This window comes from Phascolarctos cinereus, unplaced genomic scaffold (genome assembly GCF_003287225.1).
Source record: "Phascolarctos cinereus isolate Bilbo 61053 unplaced genomic scaffold, phaCin_HiC Scaffold_1;HRSCAF=81, whole genome shotgun sequence".
NCBI classification, from domain to species: Eukaryota; Metazoa; Chordata; class Mammalia; order Diprotodontia; family Phascolarctidae; genus Phascolarctos; species Phascolarctos cinereus.
In genome coordinates, this window is record NW_027555514.1 from 266,830,244 (window position 1) to 266,846,958 (window position 16,715).

Consider the following 16,715-nt stretch of genomic DNA (forward strand, 5'->3'; position numbering starts at 1 on the left):
TAAGACTCAAGTCCATCATGAGTGGATGAACATCAGCAGGCAGCCTAGGGGACTGTATCTCCCACTAGGCTATTTTTCAGGGCCATCTATTAGAAATACATATACTAATTTGTTCCTATATAAATGGCACATAAATTTCTGGCCAATGGTTCCATTGGCCAATGGAACAAAAAATTGAAACCTCTCAGTAAGCAAGTGGAGCCTGAAGCCTCCGTTGATGCTCTGGAGGGCATGGCAGAAGAATGCAAGGGCAGATGGGTAGGCAAGGCAGGAAGAAGCAGCATAGGCCATCCAACCTTATTTCTCTCCCAAGTCCTGCTAAGGGCCCTATAATTAATAGGATTTTATATGGCAATGGGACATGAAGAACATGGGAATTCGAATTTGTAAGGTTTGGAGAAAAGGACCCAGGTACATTTGAGTCGGTTCACCAAAGAGAGTGAGATCTCCAGCTAGCCAGCCAAGGCTGCCTTAATTCATTCCTCCTAATGACCCCTCACAAAACATGTCCTGAATTGAGATCTAAGTCAACTCATTAGAGTATTATGTCACACTGTCAAGCACTATGTCAAAAGGAAATAATTTAATGGTGGAAGACAACATATAAATGGAAACTAGAAAGCAGGAAGAAGTCAAGATGATGGCCTGATCAGAGCGCACATTGCTTAGAGATGTCTGGAAAGTGTATTGGCGGCCCAGATTCAAGCAAGATAAGACATAAGTCAGTGTATTAGAACCCATGGTGGTTGTGGAAGTGGAGTCCAGTTTTCGAATGGAGAAGATAATAGCCCAAGTGGAGACCAGACTCATGATTTCATCAATATAGAGGAATTTCTATGTTCAAACTCCTCTGCCCATGCAGATCGGCATTTCTGCTGCAATTTATGTTCTTACAAAAATTGTCTGGGCAACTAAGGCATTAAGTGATTTATTCATGGTCCCATAGTAAGTTTGTGTCAGCAGCAAAACCTAGGTCTCTCTGACACCAAACCTGTCTCTCCACTATGTCATTCTGCCTCAAATAATATTAAATAGAATATTAATATTATAATTATGATAACAATAATATTAACATTAATATTATAATAAGCATGTATTATAAAATATGTGTGCATAAATATGTATAGAAAAAATATAAATTTTAATTTATATATGTACATATATGCATCTATGTATATATATATATATATATATATATATATATATATATATATGTCTGTGCGAAATGGATTATAGGACATATACATTTAGAGCAAGATTTGGATCCAGGTCTCTGTGACTCCAAGGCTGCCTGCCTCTCCACTATATCATGCTGCCTCAAATAAATAAACAAATGAATCAATGAATAAACAAATGAATGGATGAATAACAAATAAATATAAAAAATAATAAAATGAATGAATAAGAAATAAATTGATTGACAGATAAATAAAATAACTAGAAGTTACCTTAGAAGCCATTTATTCTACCCCCTATACTTTACAGATTAGGAAACTGAAGCCCAGAAAGTCAATCTGCCAATTAGATTATTTGTTAAATATGTGTTATGGTATATGTTCAAGGGACTGTGCCAGGTGCTAAGGGACAAGTGAAAATAGCCCCTGCCCTCAAGGAGTCTATAGCCAGGGGAGACAACATGCACATATATAGGTACCAGACAATTTTGAGAGAAGGGCATTAGCAGCTGGAGGGATCAGGAAAGACTTCATTTAGTAAGTAGCAATTAAACTAAACCTTGTAGGAAACTCAAGATCCTAAGAGGCAGAGAAGAGGAGGGAAAGCATTCCAGGTATACAGAACAGACAATGCTAATGAGGAGTGTCACGTGGGAGAAACAGTAAGGAGGACAATTTGGTTGAACCACAAGCAATGTTTAAGTCCAGAAAAGGCTATGTCGGGGCCAGAGTGTGACAAGTTTTATACAGATCAAACAACTGATCAGTCAAAAAGCACTTATCAAATACCTACTATGCGCCCAACACTGTTCTAAGTGCTGGAGATACAAGTGCAACAAATGAAAGAATGTTTATTTCCAGTCAGCTTTCATTTCAACAGAGCCTACACGTACGTACAGGTTGTCCAAAAAGTTTTAGTGCAGTTAGAAGCCTCAAGAGTTTAACTGCACTAAGACTTTTCAGACAACCTGTTTGTAAATCTATATGGTATGGATATACAAAGAATAAATACAAATAGATACAACACAGTTCAATTCAAGGTAGTTTGGGGAAAAGACCACCAGCATTTAAGGGGGAATCAGGAAGGGCTTCAAGAAGAAGGTGCTCGAGCTGTCTCAGGAAAAGAATGAGGCTAGGAGCATACTCCTAAAAGTATATTCCGGTCATGGGAGATGGTCAATGCAAAAGCATGGACATAGATGCTTGAGTGTTGGGTTTGAGGAATAGAGATCCAGTTTGGCTGGATCACAGAGTACAAGAGGGAGAGTAATATCTAATGAGGCAGGAAATAGAGGTTGGGACCAGGTTGTAAAGAGCTTTAAAAACTAAACAGAGGAGTTAGGTTTCTATTGTAGGGGAAATAGGAAGCCATTGGAATTGAGTAAGGAGATGACATGGTTAGAGATGTGTTGTAGGAAAATCGAATTGGTAGGTTGTGGATAATGGAGAAAGAAAGGTCAGTGTAAAATGACTAATTGGCATGCTATTGCAAAAGTGCAGGTGACAGGTGATGTGACATGAACTAGGGTGGTATCTAAGTAAATGGAAAGAAGAGGACCAAATTGAGAGATATTGTAAAGGAAGAAAAAGATTTTGCAACTGATTAGCTAAGTGGGATGTAGGTCACTGATCATGACACTGAGGTTGCAAACTTGTGTGAAGGGAAAGATAGTCATGCCTTGAAATAAAAGAGAAGATAGGTTTGGGTGAGTGGAGGATATGATTAACCTTGCTTTGGACCTGTTGATCTTGAGATGTTTACAATTTGAAATTTCCAATCTGTAGATAGTTGGTGATGAGAGACTGGAGTTCAGGAGAGAGGCTGGGGCTGCATAGGTAGGTAGGGGAGTCATCAACATAGAGATAACAGTTGAGCCTGCTGGAGCCGATGAGGTCCCCAAGAGAGAGCATAGAGAGAAGAAAAAAGGTTAAGTGACTTAGCTGAGATTATACAGATAATAAGTGGCAGAGACAGGATTCAAATCCATCCCCTCTAATTCCAAATCCAGTGCTCTTTCTAATGGACCACAACCCTGAGGAGTGCACATTCATTACCACAGGATTTATTATTCTCCCCCACCTTTTTTTTTTAACAGATGAGGAAACTCACATGTCAAGAAATTAAATGATTTGACAACGATCCCACAAGGTTAATGGTGACCAGAACATGGAATTTGCCTCCATCCACTCTGCCAAAATTCTATGCATTGAAATTGGTAGAGATCATATATAAGGACAGAAAGGCAGGGTGCAGCTCTCCTTACCACAGACTCCAAGCATTCAAATTAATTCAAAGAATTCTTTGGATGTTCCCCATTAACTGTCCATCCTGGTCCCTCCTACCTCCCCCCTCCCCTCTGATTGTAATTCTTAAAATTCCAGGGCACAGAAGGCCATAGAAACATTTGCCCTGTCTTTTAGAACTTCAGGAAAATGAAGATTGATGATGCTCTTACTTGGGAGCTCCATTTTGTGATTTCCTAATGCTAACACAAATTGGCTGTCACCAAAAAAAATGCATGGGAGTGAATAGATGGACCTAAAGTGTACATTTATCTCTGTGTCCTTCCCATCATTGGGGTTGGGCAGCACCAGACGTGGACAGATATCCATCTTCCTAGATACATACAAACAAGACCTCATTTTCTCTTTGTGGAGAGTGCAATATAGATTACTATGAAAATGTATTTTACCTGCTAGGTATATTCCCCAAGGCGGTCATTGACAAAAAGAAAGGTCCTATATACACCAAAATATTTATCACAGCACTTTCTGAGGTAGCAAAGGACTGGACACAAAGTAGATGCTTATCTACTGAGAAGAAGATAAGCAAGTCATGGTACATGAAGATAATGGGATATTACTGTGCTATAAGAAGAATGGGAAGATTTATATGAACTGATGCAAAGTGAAGTAAGAAGAACCAGGGAAAGTATATACACAATGATTACAGCAATGTAAATGGACAGAAAATAAGAACAACACAATTAAAGGAGAACATTGCAACATCGTGATCAAATTTGTCCCCAAAGAAGGGGAGACTTCTACCCTTGCTTCTTTGCAGAAGTGGGAGATCATGGATGTGCAACACTATATGTTATGAAAGTTTATTAACCTTTTTTGTGTTGCAGACCTGTTTGGCAGACTGATAAAGCCTATGACTCCCTTCTCAAAATAATATTGTAAATGCATAAAATAAAAATGCATATGATTTCAACAGAAACCAATTATACTGAAATACACTTATCCAAACACGTATTTTTTAAAAAAGTTCACAAGTGCCAGATTATGGACTCTTGATGACAATTTTTTTATTTGTAGGTTAGTGTTGCTGAATTGTTCACTCTCTCCCCCTCCCTTATTTTTCTATTCTTTACTATAAAGGATGATTCTCTGGGAGGGGGTGGCAGAGAGAAATGATTAGGAAATATAGGTATTTAAAAACAAATGATATAAATGAAAATGTATTTTAAATAAAAATATATTTTGCTTTTCTCTCCCCCCACACAAAGAGCACAAAATTACTCATTGCTTTTATCTCATATACATATCTACACAAGGTCCTTTGAAGCTTAAGATGGTTTTACTCTTGTTTAACATCCCCAGTGATTCAGTGAATCAGGATGACAGAACATTAGCACTAAGATGGGACCTGAGAGATTACCTAATTTAATGCTTGTTTTACTGATAAAGAAACCAAGGCCCAGTGATGGGGAACTACTTCTCAAGGTCAAACAGCTAATGAGGAGCAGAGATAAGCCTTGAACTTGGGTCTTCTGACATAGTTCTATTCTCATTCTACTTTATCACAGCACCTCTTCTCTTTTCTGGATTCCCACTCAAAACTTAGCACAAAGTTTTATAGCCACTGTAATTTTTTTAATGTACTTATTCAGCTTAGAGGTTATGAGCAGTCAATTCACAAGGCAAGAAATCAAAGGTACCCATAGCCACATGAAAACGTGCTCTAAATCACTAATAATTAAAGAAATGAAAATCAAGGCAACTCTGAGATTCCAGCTCATACCCATCAGAATGGAAAAAATTGACCAAAAAAAAAAAGGAAAATGACAAATGATGGAGGGCCTGTGGGGAAATAGATGCATTAATGCACTATTAGTGGAGCTGTGAAATGGTCCAATTATTCTGGAAAGCAATTTGGAACTATGCCTCCAAAGTTACTAAACTGTGCCTATCCTTTACCCAAAAATACCCCTAACTTGTCCGTACTCCAAGGAGATCAAAGATAGAGAAGTTCCTATATGAACAAAAATCTTTCTATCAGCTCTTTTGCGGTGGCAAAGGACTGGAAACTGAGGGGGTGCCTATCAATTGGGGAATGGTGAAACAAATTTTGGTAAATAAATCTAATGGAAATACCATTGTGCTGTAATAAATAAATGGAAAGGATAGTTTCAAGGAAACCTGGGAAGTATTTGTATGAAGTGAAGAGAACAGTATTTGTATGAAGAGAATCAAAACAATGTATACAATAACAACCATGTGCATTGTAAAGACAAATGACTTTGAAAGACTTAAGAACTGTCATCAACACAATGACTGACTATGATTCCAACTGATGATAAAGAATGCTACCCATCTCCCGTCAGAGAGGTGATAAACTGATCCTCAGAATGGGACAGGTGCTTCCAGACATGCCCAATACGGGAATTCATTTTGCATGACTATGGTTATTTGTTACAATGATTTATTTTAGTGTGTGGCAGGGAGATGACAGGTAGAAATAAAGAAAGACTTAATACTTGGGAAAAACCTTCATTTTTAAATGTAATTATTTGTTTCATTTTATCTTTCTCTTCCCAATTCCTAGTAGGGTACTTTTTGATTCATGACTGATTATATAACCTTCTTTTGGCACAATATCCCTTTCCCTCCTCTATTCAATAAGCCATTCCTTTAAACAAAGAATGAAGGGGGAGAGAAGCAGTTCAGGAAAAAAAAAGCAACACAATGCATCAGAAGTATCTGACAGAATATGCAATATTCAGCACTGACAGTCCGCCTCCCCATTTTTGCAAAGAAGAAGAGATACATTTTGTTGACAGATTTTTAGGGCTAAGCTTTGCAATTATAATTATAGGGCATTTACTTCTGATTTGTTCCTCATGTTTACGCAGCTGTCACTAAGTATATTGTTTTCCTGGTTTTACTCACTTCACTCTGCATCAATTCATGTAGGTCTTCCCATGTTTCTCTGAAATCTTTGTATTTGCCCCATCCTTGACATAATATATTCATGTGCTATAACTTGTTTATTCATTCCTCCACTGATGGGCAGAGGCTTTATTTCTAAATCCTTAACAGCTCATGCTTCTTGACCTTTATGGTTTGTAAAGTACTTATACATTATCTCCTCTGACACTTGCAGCAATCTTGTAAGCTAGGTTTTCCTATTATCCCCATTTTACAGATGAGGAAACAAAGGTTCAGAGAGACTGCTATTTACCCCAATTTACCCACCTACTAAGTGTCTGAGATTGTAGTTCCCAAACCTAGAATTCTATCCCCTACAGCACAGAGCTTAAAGGCTTCCATCATACTTGAAATACCTTCTCCTATTTGGTTTTCATAGCCACCCTGCGTGGTATTATTATCGCCATTTTACGGATGAGGAAACTGTGAACCAGAGAAGGTCACTGACTCTTGCTGCTAAACCCCAAACAATGACTCATGTTCATAGCAGCTCAAGACAATTAAAAAGCTCATCTTGAAGATGTTAGCTCAATTAGGACGCTATGCCTAGAATATGCTTGATGGGAATCCCGTATGTGTGTGTATGTGTGTGTGTGTGCCTGTCTGTGTCTGTGAACAAAGCAGAATTGCGGTAGTTCAAAAGAAACATGAGATGTGTAAATTTAGAGACATGTACACTTCAAATCTGTGCCCAACCTGTAGTGGATCCTTCCAAGCTCCTATGGATCTGGTCAGCCATAGTGGGACACGTTGGACTTTGGTCCCAACATTGTGATGTCATTGGTTCTCTTTGAGAACAAAGAACAACAAAATGTGTGTATATGTCTATACACACATACATAAATATATACACACATAAATATACCCAAGTGGATGTATGGTGAATACATATATATATATATACATATGTTTATATCAATATATGTGTGAATGTATGTGTGTATGTATAATGTTACATATTTAATATATTACATATATTGTATCATATACATACACACAAAATGTACACATATGTTCTGGGAAAGCAGTTTTAAGTATGGGAAGGTAAACAGAACCCCCTACTTGGCCATGTAGGGCTGGGGACATAGGAAATGATCACTACATGTGGCCTGGTTGCCCAAGGTTCCTGCTCTGTCTGGAACTTCACAGCAGTTGCCTCAAGAAAATGAGGTGGCAACTGAAAGATAAAAACCCAGCAACCCATTCCCACCCCACCCCCGTCCACATCCCCTTCCATGATCTCTTCACCTGACATTTTGATAGATCACACTTCCTGCATGTGAACATTTTGGCTAAGGCTAATTCCCTGCCTTAAGTGCCAGAGGTCTTGAATTCTAGCACACTTATGGGAAACTCAGAAACATTTTAATGTGTTGTTAGACTCTGAGAATAGCTCCATCCCCTCATTTATGAAGTGCATTAATAGTTGCAAATCCCTTTATGGACATTACCTCATCCAAGCTTCACATGAGCCCAGTAGGATCAGTAGGCATAGGGACAGAACCTGTGATTTCCTAGAGGAGGAAAATCCTTCTATCAATGCAAAGTCAGCACCTTCTCCCAAGCTTACTGGCTTTCAGGGGTTCTTAACTTGGGGTTTGTGCACTTTTAAAAAATATCTTCATAACCATCTTTCAATGAAATTGGTTTTCTTTGTAATCCCATATATTTTATTTTATGCATTTCAAAATTATTGAAGGGGTCTATAGGCCTAGCCAGCTAGGTAAAAGGGTCCATGATACAAAAATGGTTAAGAATTCCAGTAAAACGTTGTCTAGAGTATCAAGAGGTTAAATTATTTTCCTGGGATTATATAGTCTGTATGTGTCAAAGGCAGGTCTGGAATCCAGATTTTCCTGAATCCAAGACCGGTTGTCTACCCACTCACTCAGGCCCACAGTAGGTGCTTAATAAATGACTCATTGATGATCGCACAGCTAATAAATGTGTTAGGCAGGATTTGAATCTAACTTCATTTTCTGATTCCAAGGCCAACACTCAATCTACTATACCACAAATGAATATGGAGAATTGCCTAGCAAACAAATAGCTAAATTAATAGTGGTAACCAAATAACCAAAACCACTATCAATGAATTTTTCTAGTTTCTCATAGGTATTGTATGTGTAGAAATTACTCTCAGCTACATTAACTTGCCTTAGGTCCAGACAGAACTAAAGGGAGTTTGATATCAGAGAGATGATGGCCATGGGCATGCAGACTATTTATTCACTTTAGCCTGGTGGTTCTTGCTTTTGGTTTCTTTCAGGTATGGCTACAGTATCAGTTTTAGTAAAAACATGAACCTGTGGGTAGCTGCTCCTGGACCCCACCTGCCTATGTCACTAGCCTCCTACTCTCTAATCTAAAAGAATGCACTCTGTTTTTGACGTGAGCTTATGAATTGTCTGACCTTGTCTGTCTGCTTTCATGCCATCTCTCTGAGGCAGCTGGTGATGTAGCACATAGGACACTAGGCCTGGAGTCAGGAAAACTCAAATTCAAATCTGTATGACTCTCGAAAAGTCACTTAACCTTGACTCACGAAATGGGGATAATAATAGCACTTATATCAAAGGGCAGTTGTGATGATAAAATGAGATCATTGTAAAAAGCACAGTGCCTGGCACATAGTAGGTACTATATAACATGTCTTCCCCCTTTCAGGAAGTATGGGGAGCTCTAGTCTATCAAAGGAATTTGGCTTATGTTACTTTAAAACACATACAAACAAAACACTCCTAGTTAGCTTTGAAATCCAGAAATCAGAAAGAAAGAATTTGGAAATAAGAAAGCTATCTTGTTGAAAACAATTTTGGAATAGAAAAACAATACAGAGTTTGCAGGGAACTGGACTTGAAGTCAAGAACACTGATGGCAGGTTCTAATCCCACCTTTGACACACTGTCTGTGACTGTTAGCCAGTCTAATCTCACAGTGCCCCAGTCAATGTTCTAAGACTAGAAGTTGCCCACCGAGTATCAGTCTGCATGGTAGACAGAATTTACCCAGTGGGAGGGTTCAAAACCAAGTACATCCCACATTCATTCCAAAAATAGTCTTAGGATGCTAGCTGTAGAACCAGAAGAGGCATCTAGTCCAACTACTCCAGTTTACAGAAGAGGAAATTGATGAGAAATGACTCCCTCAAGGTCAGCCAAGTAGCTAGTAATAAGGCTGGGATTTGAACCCATGTCCCTTGACTTCAGATCCAGCATCCTTTTTACTTCATCATATCTAGCATGTTTTATCTAGGTAGATAATTACACAGGTGTGCCAATAAACAAAGATCCTATCTAGATTCTCATTTTCTACTACCAAACATGTCAAAAGTATGTGGTGTATGTATGTGTGAGTGGCACGTGAGTCCCACACACATACTTAAAAATGTCTATTGAACATAATAAAATCTTTTCAAATACTAAGAATCCCTTAAGTGACTTTAGGATCATAAATTTTGAATTGGAAAGAAGTCTAGGGGTCATCTAATCCAATCACTTCATTATACAGAGAGTAAACTGAGACCTAGGAAAGTTAAGTGACTTGCCCACGATCACACAAGTAATAAGTGGCAGAACATAGATTTGAACCCAGGTTCTTTTTGCTCAAACTTAAATCCAAGGCTGCCTTTGAGCTTGGCTTCATACAAAATGGAAACATTGAGTGACTCCACTCACTCCCTAGCCCCAGCACCAAAGGTAATATAGTGAACTTGGAATCAGAAAATCTGGTTCGGGTTTGAGTCCTACCCCTCACCTCTCTTTTGTAGCTAATTGCTCATGGTCAAATCCCTTCACTACTCTGAGTATCAGTTTCACCATCTGTAAAATGATGATAATAATAATAATAATACTTATACTACTTGTTCAGAGAATTATGAGCAAAGTGCTTTCAAACCATTATGTCCTATATAGGATATCGCAAAAAGTATAGTGCAGTTTTAAGCATTAATAATTTTAAAAAAAGCTTTGATAGCTTAAAAACACACTGACTTTTGAAGCACCTTTTTGTAAATGTATTAGTATTATGATTATTGATGCATCATCATTTTGATTCTGTGTCCGTGTCTAAATTAACTGGTTAATAAGTGGTTTTTTATTCATTCATTCACATTGGGAAGAATAGAAAGACTCAGCAGAGAGTTTGAGGGCCAATAAAATTTTTGTAGGTGGATGGATGTTTTTAACCTTCCCTTGTAGCCTGCTTACTACATATGGGTCTGTTTATTAACAATTATAATTCAAAACAAGATTTATTTTCCATTGCCGAAGGAATATTTCAATTTGACAGGCATTTATTTAAAAAAAAACTATTGTATTTAAGGCATTGTGCTATTTTGGAGAGATATGAAGACCTAAATGGATGGTCCCCACCTTCAAGAAGTTTCACTTTTATTTGTTCATTCATTTTTCAGTTGTGTCTGACTCTTCATGACCCCATTTGGGGTTTTCTTAGCAAAGATACCAGAGTGGTGTGCCATTTCCTTCTCCAGCTCATTTTACAGATAAGGAAATTGAGGCAAACAGCTAGGAAAGTTAAGGCAGGAGGAACCATATAGAGTCATGAACAAAGGCTTCAATGGAAGTGGCAACTGAACATTGAAGGAAGGGAAGGAATCTCAGAACTGTAGAGGAGGAGGAGGAAGTGCAGACCAGCCATGGGGGCATGTCTAGTGGCAAGTACTAACGGTAGAAAATCGAGCATGGGGTCAGGGGCCTGCTAGTAGTCTAGTCTGGCTGGAAAGTAGAGTTTACAAGTGCAACTTTAATAAATTGATAACAGGAAGGTGAATTTCTCATTGGAAAAAGGAAATTGTGCTTAAAGAAACACAAGGAAGCATATGTGTCAATATCTTCCCACAGCCATAGGGCTAGATTGAAAAGTCAAGTAACCTGTGTTCTGGTCTCTTACTGACTTTTCTGGAGATAGGCTGTGTGAGGCTGTGTGACCATAATCACTTAACCTTAACAGTAATAACAGCAACCCCTACATTTCTCACAGGAACAGAGATGAGTAGATAAGGTCTATAAAGGGCTTTATGTTTCTCAGAGAAAGGTATCATGAAAATTTATTATTGGAGTGGATGTCTTTGACAAGCTGATCCTCAAACATAACAGACTTAATGGTCATTCATCTTCTTCCCACCTTTCTCTTTGCTCTGGGCATATACTTCCAAAAATCTTGCCAGGGATAATTTAGTGCTTGGGACAGATGAGACAGTAAGGAAGATAAAGCAGAGGAAAGAGAGATATCCTATCACCTTTGACATGTACCATACTTGTCTGAGGGGATCCCCAACTTCATAGTACACTTTGGACTCTTTGGATTCAATTAAATTTGGTTAAACATGCATTTTTAAGAGCCTAATACATACCAGGCATTGTGCTTGGCGATGGAGATAAAATGATGAAAATGAAAAGAAATATAAGCCCTGTTCTCAACAAGCTTATATTCTACCTGAATAGTTGAGGCACCACAAGGAATGGAGTAAGGCAAAGATCAGAGGATCATGGTTTTAGAGCTTTAATGAACATGAAAAAGCCATGTAGTTCAAGACCCCATTTTATATATGAAAGAACAGAGGCCTGCAGAGGTTGAGACTTGCCTCAAGTCACATAGTTACAAAGTTAAAGGCCTCGATTTTGAGCCCAGGTCCTCTACTCTAAATGAGTTCCTTTCTCTCTCAATCCTCAATGTGTACATGGTTGAGGGAAACTGAAGAGTACAGAAATGGCCAAGTGAGGGATGCCTAAAAAGTACCTGGTGGGATATTGAACAATTCGATTTAACAAGCATTTGTTGCACCTCTGATTGGAAGGCAAAAGTAAGAGCTCCTTCATAAATCTCCATTTAAGGAGGGTGCCCAAGCCAGGCATATCTCCATTTCTCACTTTGATACACTTCTTTGTGCTTTCCATCATGCCCCTGCTCCTACCAGTTACCCCCCTCACCTGTACCTTTATCTTTAGAGCTTTAGCCCTCACTAGATTGTAAGCCTCTTGAGGGCAGTGAATGTCTTTTTTTTTAAATTTATATCCCCAGCACTTACCACATTTCCTGGTGCAAATGTCTATTGACTAAGTGTCTACAACACTGCAAGCACTATGCTAGGTATTGGGGATACAGGACAAAAAGAAAGGAGCTTCAACTCTATTGAAGGCATTTGCAAACCAGAGCTGAAATTACTTGTGTTGTTATTCTATTGTTGTCATTATTGTTATTGGGTTTTTTGCCCACCCTGAGCAAGCATAATAAACATGCCTGCAGCAAGTATTGGGAAGTGAACTTTCAGATGGTAGAGCTCAATTTCTCATATTGGAGTTCCCTATACCTAAGAAATTAATATCTCATTCCCATCCCATCCCCAACCACAATACTATACTGCCTGCCATTTTCCACAAGATATTTTAGAAGAAACCTAATTGATGACAGGTGTGGAGTAAGAACAAGGAATATAGTAGACAAGGAGGAAGAATCTCATATGTTATATGATCCAAGCAGGCATTTGTCTCTTTTTGAAAAATATGAATGGCAAATAGGAAAAAAAAATTATTTTCCTCTATTTGTTTCAAGAGTAGAAGAGTAGACTGAATTGCCTTTGGGAAATTATAAAGCTCCTTTAATGACCCCAAGATCTCCACAAAAGCAAAGCTGTATTTTTTTAGCACCAACATTTTACCACTATTGCTACATAGCAGTGAAACATGGAAAACAGTCCTTTAAGGATTAAAAATGAAAGACATGCACGATAGATGTGAACATGTTGCAATGCCTAACCAATGAAGAACGAGAGAAGGAAAATATGTCCTTAAGGAATTAATTGTATGACAGGAAGAGAAAATGGACTGGTTATATGGTGAGGGTGAGAGATGACAGATAGACAGCCAGACTGTTCAATAGGTACCCACACAATGCCAACAGAGAAGGAGGAAGACCTCCAGAATATTCAGTGGACCCTCGTGGCAAACTTATGGGAAGATATGGACAAGGGTCACCTAGGAAGGCCATTCATGGATGGGCTATTATCTGCATCACTGGAGGAAATTTCCGAATGGATCACAGATTTATTTGACTATTTGTATTAATTCCTAACCAATAAATAACTAGATAAGCATTGGGAAAACATACTTAATGAATCAAGGTGTCAGTTTTGTTGACTACAAATACTTATGTGTGTATACATATTCACAAATTTAGACATGGAAGCAGTCACACTAGGTGACCCTTCCATATCTAAATTTGTGAATGTGAAGAGATGAAGAAATTCAGAAACAAAGAGGTTAAGTGACTTTTCCAAGGTAAACAAGGGAGTAAATAGTACAAGAAGGTTTTAAAATCACATTCAGTGTTCTTTCTACAACATCACAGTGGAAATTACTATTCAGTCATTTACTTAATTATAATACTGATGAAGTTATTTGGAACAAACAGCATGGAGGCAAAGTTATTTGGAACAAACAGCATTAGGATAGGAAATAGAAGGCAGAAAGTCAGAGTCTTGGGGCTTTTCCTTAACTTAGCAACTAACTAAAGGCACAATTATAGTATAAGTTGCCTATGTTACCTGAATCTGTTTGTCCATCTATAAAATTATGATAATTTTATACCTTTCCATTTACTTCACTATCTTATAAAAAAAGATGATGTGAAAAGCTATCAAATTCAGGATGGATGTTGCTACCTCAAATAAAGATTTTGTGTGAGCTTATTTTCCCTTTCTTGATGTGTAAAAGCTCAATAACTCTTGAACTGCAATTGGGAAAATCCTTCTCATTAAATAAACCATAAATGTTTCTACTTCTTATATTAATAAGATCATAGATCAAAAGATTAAAAGCACCAGACAAAACATTGAGTCCAGTTCCTTCATTTTGCACTAGCATAGTCCATAAGTGGCAGAACCAGAATTTGAAACATGGTCCAATGACTCCAAATTAAGTGTCATTTCTATTGCTGCAGAGCTCTCTCCATTCCAACCCCTTCCAAAATACTTCCCTCTCAAGGTTTATGGCAGCCCTGCTTCTGTACTAAATTGGAGAATAGTGCTTATTATTACTTTGCTAACCAAAATTATGGAGGCAGTGTTACATGGCAGATCACATGTTGGTCTTGATATCAGTAAGACTGGATCCAAATCTAACCTCCAATTCTCCCTGGTTGTGTGAACAACTAGAAGATGTAGGTTCAAATCCAATCTCTGATACCCATTACCTTTCTGATTTTGGACAAGTCACTTCTCCTCCATGAGATCCTGTTTTCTAAGTGAGGATATTTGTTTTCTTTTGTTTTGGTTAGGCAATGGGGTTAAGTGACTTGCCCAGGGTCACACAGCTAGTAAATATTATGTGTCTAAGGCCAGATTTGAACTCGGGTCCTCCTGAATCCAGGGCCGGTGCTCTATCCACTGTGCCACCTAGCTGCCCCTAAGTGAGGATATTTGGATAGATGGTCTCTGAGATCTCTTCCAACTCTAATCCATCGTACTATGAAGTATTTTCCTTAAAAATAAAGCATGATAACTTCCATTGTGGGAGCTATATTCAAGACAACGGGGATAGATGAGATACTTTGGACAGCTCCTTAGGATTTATCTGTTATAGTCCTAGGAAGCTCGTCAATCCATGTCTACAGAGAGAAAATTTCCTATGATTTCTTTCCCAAGGGTTCCCAAGTTTCCATCCCACCACATGGCCATTTTTTATTGTGTCCCATTTTTTTGGCTAAGAAATCCTGAGTACTTTTTTTTTAAATCAACCTCCTCCCACTTCCCCCATCACCCCCCAAAAAAAGAAATTTTCTGGAGCTGGAATTGAAAGAATTCATACAAACATCCTTATGGATAAAACACATGATATTCAAGTTGGAATGCAGCTGCAATTAATTTGAAACATAAATTGTATTTTTACATCAACAAAGTCACACAAAGTGAATCATTAAGTGATTGCTATTGTGACATCAGCTCGGCGCTCTAGCTGAACAATTTTGCACAGCTGTAACCTCAAACTACCTCGAGATTTGCCACATCCCTTAATTTTCTGATTGATTAAATGGATTATTTGACATTTTGGCAGTGCATAGAAATCCCTGAGTAACAAAGACTCCTTTCATTCTTCATTATTTGCTCTCTTCAAGCTTAATGTAGATTCTTTTGCAACAAAGGTGTGATGCTTCATTCTTCAATAATTTTATTGCAAGTTTGTATTTTACTGATAATGTAGGAGCTCCTACAAAATTGCCCATATTATTAACACAGATATCATTCTCTGTAATTAAAATGTGATGCATAATGGGATATGACTTTCATATCATGCTCAGACTTTTATATTCCTGTCATTTGATGTTTGATTTCAGAACTGAGATATTCAGAGGTTGTCAATGGAAATTTACTTACATCTATGCTGCCTACTTAACCCTTTGAATGTGAGATTTTCTCCAGGCACATATAAAATGGTGACTTGCAAGCAGATTTTATGCTGTTTACACCATAAGTATAGTAAATAGAGAATTGACCTCAGAGTGATTAAAGTTCTGCTTCTGACATAGACTGAGCAGGTGGCCATGAGAAAGTTTGTTAACCTCTAGGTAACTCTCTAAGATATAAATTGAAAAATAGTTGTCAATATGCTTTGGTAGAAGGAGTTTTCTTGTGAGTATAGTCACAGGTGTGGTACAAAAGAATTGGGGAAATTCTTTGGATACAAGTTTCCTACCTCCAATGAACAAAATGAGCATTTGCTTCATCTCTGGTAAAGTGGAGAACCATCATGTCACATTGGATGACAAGCTACTTTTGCAGTCAGGAAGACTGGAGATCAAGCCCTGCTTCTAACACATGCAGGTTAAGTGACCCTGGGAAAGTCACTTAACCTCTTGCTGCTCCTAGGCAACTAAGTTGCCTGTCTACATTAGTAAAGTGAGTTTCCACATCAGGGATTATCCAAATTCTAAGTCCTGACTTCAACCCCTTCATACAACACAATACACAGACCCTCTTTTTTTTTTTTTAAAGAAACAATGTTATGGATATGTATCTGTGTAGTGAATAGAATGATGGGTATGGCGTCACACCTGGATTGAAATTAAGTCTCTGACACAGACTATTTTTTTGGTTTGTCTTAGATCAATATATACACATCATGGGGCGGAGTGCTTGGCAGCAAGGTTGCTAAATAAATACTTGAATTGGGCAGCTAGGTGGTGCAATGAATAGAGCCCAGCCCTGGATTCAGGAGGACCCGAATTCAAATCTGGCCTCAGACATATAACACGTACTAGCTGTGTGACCCTGGGCAAGTCACTTAACTGCATTGCCTAGCCAAAAAAAAA